Below are 5,822 nucleotides of genomic sequence, written 5' to 3'. Positions count from 1 at the left end.
GGAAAAAGGTGGAATTCTTGGTTGACACAGGAGCTACATATTCAGTCTTAAATAAAGCTTTAGTGCCTGTGGAAAATGATTATGTTGTAGTGCAGGGGGCAACTGGTCAGTCTGAAAGGGCATATTTTTGTAAACCTTTGAGGTATAAATTGGGAAAACAATGGGGTATTCATAAATTCTTGTACATGCCTAATTCACCAAGGGCACTCTTAGGGAGAGATTTATTGGAACAATTACAAGCAACCATTACATTCAAAAATGGGGAAATTACTCTGGAGGTGAATGATCAAAAATACATAGAGGTATTAAGTTTAACTCTGACAGCTATTGGCATTAAGGAAGAAATTGATGAAGAAATACTATTTCCTGGGGTGTGGGCCTCTGATGTGCCAGGGAGGGTGAAAAATGCCTCCCCCTTAGTAATCAGACTCACGGAGGGGGCGCAACCAGTGAGAATCAAGCAGTACCCCCTAAAGAAAGAGGATAGGGAAGGAATCAGCCCAATAATCGAAAATTTTCTGCAGTTAGGATTACTGAAAGAATGCCAATCTGATTTCAATACTCCCATTTTACCTGTTCGGAAATCTGATGGGTCATACCGGATAGTACAGGATTTGAGGGCTGTCAGTAAAATAACAGAAGATCTATATCCGGTGGTAGCCAATCCATACACTTTATTAACTTGCCTAACACCTGAGCTAACCTGGTTTACTGTTTTAGATTTAAAGGATGCCTTCTTTTGCCTCCCCATCCATGAAGCCAGCCAAAAAATTTTTGCATTCGAATGGGAAAGCCCTAAAAGTGGGCGCAAAACCCAGCTCACATGGACCAGACTACCCCAAGGCTGGAAAAATTCCCCTACTTTGTTCTGGGAGCAACTTGCAAAGGATCTGGAGTCCTGGGAAGCTCCACAGGAAGAAGGAAGGCTTTTGCAGTATGTGGATGACCTTCTAGTGGCCACTCGGACGAGGGAAGCATGTGTGGCCTGGACGGTAAGCCTTTTGAATTTCCTAGGACTCCAAGGATACAGAGTATCAAAGAAAAAGGCACAGGTAGTGAAACAGAAAGTTGTCTACCTGGGGTACGAGGTGAGTGCTGGGCAATGGACTTTAGGGCAGGCTCGCAAGGAGGCCATATGCCAAACCCCAAAACCCCAGACAATAAAAGAGCTCCGAACCTTCTTAGGCATGGCAGGATGGTGCCGGCTGTGGGTTTATAATTATGGACTGCTTGTCAGACCCCTCTATGCTCTGATTGCCAATGGAAGCAGAGATCTCCAGTGGACAAAAGAAGCAACACGGGCCTTTCACCAACTGAAGGAAACATCTACACAGACTCGAGGTATGCATTCGGAGTTGTACATGCACATGGGGCCATCTGGAAGGAGAGGGGACTGCTTACCTCACAGGGACAAGAGATAATCCAGCTGCTGGAAGCAGTTCAGCTGCCTGAAAAGGTAGCAATTATGCACATTAAGGCACACCAAAAAGTTAGCTCAGAATTGGAAGAAGGAAATGAGCTGGCGGATAGAGAGGCAAAATAAGCAGCAAAAGGTGAGGTAGCTACTGAAGGAGTCCTTATTCCAGATGGACAAATCTCCCTTGAAGGTAAGCCAGAATACAACAAGAGAGATAGGAAATGATTTGAAGATCAAAAAGGGACGTATAACCAAGAAGGGTGGGCTACCATTGAAAAGAAACTGGTAAACCCTTCCCATCTATAGTGGTCACTAGTAAGGGAAGAACACCAGAAAACGCACTGGGGAATAAATGCCCTATACACATACCTGATTGAAAGAATTGTTGCAAGGAATTTATACGCCACTATTACTCAAGTGACCCGACAGTGTGATCTTTGCCTCCAGACTAACCCCAAAAATACCCCCAGACCGAAACTCGGTCAGATTGGGAGAGGCCATGGGCCTGGACAACAGTGGCAAATTGACTTTTCAGAAGTCCCAAGGAAAGGGGGGGTATCGATATTTGCTGGTATTGACAGATACATTTTCAGGGTGGCCAGAAGCGTTCCCCACCAGAACTGTCAAAGCTAGAGAAGTGACCAGAGTATTATTACAAGAAATAATACCACGCTTCAGAGTTCCAGCCACAATATCCTCGGATAGAGGATCACATTTCATTTCCAAAATAGTGCAACAGATTAGTAGCCACCTGGGCATAGACTGGGAACTTCACACCCCATACTGCCCCCAATCAAGCGGCCAGGTGGAGAAAATGAATCATTTGATTAAACAGCAAATCATAAGACTGGGGCAGGAAGCTAATCTACCCTGGCCCCAAGCTCTTCCACTAGCACTATTGCGAATTCGAACGAAACCTCGAGCTAAAGAAAAGTTGAGCCCTTTTGAAATACTCTATGGAAGACCATATGGAATACAAAAGGGAGTGTCCACCCACATTGGAGAGGTAACACTAGCCACCTACATGGTGGCCTTAAAAAAACAGCTCAAGGAAATTGAGAAACATGTGGCTGGAACTCGGAGCCGGGAGTTAGATGGGCCAGTACATAACATACAACCTGGAGATTATGTATATCTTAAGTCTCTTACAGAAAAGACCTTGGAACCACAGTGGGAGGGACCGTTCCAAGTGCTTCTCACCACCTTCACTGCAATCAGAATCAAGGAGCAGAACGCCTGGATTCATCACTCTCGGGTGAAGAAGGCCCAGAAACCCCTTGAGGAGTGACGCCAGGAGACAATGAACTGAGACTAAAACTTACTCGGGCAAAATGAGTATATTGCGGTCGGGAGTAGCTCATATTTTAGTTTGTAGAATTGTTTTGTGTGTAATCATAACTGAAGTTTTAGAACTTGAGAGTACCTCTATTCAAAGTAATGCTGAATGGCCTTGGTCCCTGACGTTTAATCAGTATACTGGATACATGGGAAAACCTTCTGAGATAAAGGATTTAAATTTATCCACTGTGGTAATTCATGGAGATCAGGTATATGAGGAGCAGGAATGGCAGGAACAGAAGCTGTGGACACTTCAAGGGATTAGAGGAGAAGAAATCAAGGTAGGGTGCCAGATGATAAATGGGACGGCTTATGAGAGACCAAATGAAATTAGTGTCTCAACCTCTCCTGGTGCATATGAACACCAGGAAATCTGTGATAGCCTAAATGAATCAGACTGCTGGTGTAATTTCACATTAATACAGCCTGTAGAAATAACTTGCCTTTGGGCACAGGAAGATATCGAGCTTTCATTTAAATTCGAAATAGACACTACACCTTTTACCACAGCAGGACCCTATACAGCCCACACCAAGACTCAAATAGTTCAGACTCAACCCAAACTTGAACCTGAGGTGTATGGAATAGGCCCCTATGTAGTAAGGAATGTGGGTGAGCAACAACTATTATTCAATCCAGAATGGTCTCTCAAACGTGTGGAGTTGATAATGCAAATTAACATCTCAAAAATCCAACCAGCCTGCTCCTCCTTCCTAAAAACTTCCTTTGAGGGCTGGACAACATGGTTGCAAAAACAGGCATACCTCAGGAGCAGAACAAGAAAGGACCTAACTGGCATATTAGGGACAGGATTAGGAGTTTTAAATGGAATTGATTCAGAAATACTGATGAATAAACTGGCCACTGCAGCAGGTAGCCTAACAAAATTGAAGCAACCCTTACAGTCATCTCTATTGGCATTAGGAACTAGCCAGTGGCAGATTTCAAAAGTACTGTCAAAGTGGGAAACGGCCGGGGACCAAGACCACAAGCTAATAGTAGAAGCACTTAGTACAGTTCAAGATAATGTGTCTTTAGCTTTCAGTTGTATACAAGCACAGTTATGGATGCAGGCAACAGCAGCTCTGATCATACGGGAAGGGAGTGAAGGTAATTTTCCAGCTGAAATTTGGAAGATTGTGTGGGATAATGCAATTGATTTTGAAAGGAAATTTCAATCCTGGTGGACTATGGTGAATTTCACCTATGATCCTGTTTCTAATGTAGCAACTGCCTTTGTGCTTACCATACGTAATGCCACTGTTTATGTTATCCATCCCATCATTGCCCTAGGATTAAACCATGAAAAAACAATACTCTATCCTTCAGAATATAGAGTGTGGGCATGAAAGATGAATGGAAAGTGGCAGACAGTAAACTTAGAAACCTGCATTACTAGAGAACAGATGGGATTCATTTGTGAAAGCAATACTATTAATGCTCAGGATGTGTGTTTGGACACTGAACAGAGTATTTGTCACTTTGAAGTTCATCCAGTCACTGACCAGAAAACTGTGCTCGTATATACTGGAAAAGGGTGTGTGTGTCTGAGGACTGCCTGTGCTGCAGTAAAAATTGATAGCAATGATGTTATTCTGTCTAGTAGAAATCATTCTAACTTCTGTATTTGTAATTTTGTTAAGATTATCGGGTGTGATTTTTCGTACTTGGCCCCAGTGACATCCCACCAGCTGATTAAAGCTAATTACACGATGTATCACAGACTACCACCTTCCCCTATTGGGATGAACCTTACATTAGTGAAACAATTAATTAAGCACCAAGACCTATTGGAAATCCTGAAGGAAATCCAAGAAAGTGGAAAGAAAAACTTAATTACTGTCCAACACGATACAAAGGAGATAACCAGGGTTCTACAAAGAATAAAACAGAATATGGATCATCACTGGTGGGATGTGATCTTTGGGTGGTCACCAACTGCGAATGGAATCTTTAATAAGTTGTGCCACCCCACTGTAGTTTTACTAATATTAGTTGGGATAAGTTTAGGATTATCTATTACATTGTTAATTTGGAACTGTAGAATGCTACAACGAATAGCTGTACTAACCTCTTTGTCAAACGTACATGGTGAAGCGTTAAAAGACACTTGTTGTCGTGGAGATTTTCCTTAAGTAAAAGAATTTACTTATTTCCTAGGAAAGGGGGGAATGAGACGGAGTGGGGATCCATTCTGAATTAGGTGAAGTGTCTGGAAGAGGTGAGGGGTCTGTGGGGCCAAAGCTGAAGGAAAAGCCACATTCCAGAGACAGCAAGGAGACAGAGAAAGAAAAACAGAAATGACCACAAGGTCAATCTGCCCCAGACCTAGAAAATCCTTTGATAAAGAAGAACTGGTGCTAAATGTCACGCAGAATGAATATGTATGAACCTTTTGTGAAACTGTATGCATATGCATTTGGAAGGGGGATAAAAGAAGACCCGAGGTCTTCAGAGGCACGCTTGCCTTTTTGGGGAGGCTTGCGTCCAGCACGTGTCGTAATAAAAGCATACCGGGCTTTACAACTTTTACAAAGTTGTGAGGTTTCTTCTTTTCTCCGCAAAGCATTCGGCAGATCAATTACATCAGACTCTCACAAAGCCACCAAGGCAAGCACTACATGTTTACAGTGGTGGAAGCAACCACTGGATGTCTGTGCCTCCACTGGGAGTGTTAAAGTGTCCTAGGTTGATAAGGAAGTGAGTTTTTTGGGAGGTTGGAGTCAAACCAATCAGTGCTTAGATTTGAATATTGGCACCTGGTGTGGCCACTGGAGACATGGATACACCTCTGAGAACTCAAAGGGTTAAACACTCTCTTGTTTCCGCAGCTGCAGGCTGAGTGGGAGAGGGGAAGCCATGCGGCCTCAGCCTCGGCTGAGGTAGGCTGGAGCCTTTGACAGAGAAGAGGGGATGAAGGCCCCTGCAGGATGGAACGGTGGAAGAACACTGCGAGGCATTGGGCAGCCCCCTAGCCCCCCCCTCCCCCCTCCGAGGGAGAGAGAACCGTTGCCTGTACTTGTGCCACCTTGAAATTTGATATCTTGTGCTGGCAGCATGGCTGAAG

This window comes from Melozone crissalis, unplaced genomic scaffold (assembly GCF_028551555.1).
Source record: "Melozone crissalis strain CALT ecotype California unplaced genomic scaffold, PUWL_Pcris_2 ptg000074l_1, whole genome shotgun sequence".
NCBI lineage: Eukaryota > Metazoa > Chordata > Aves > Passeriformes > Passerellidae > Melozone > Melozone crissalis.
This window is presented reverse-complemented; position numbering follows the sequence as displayed.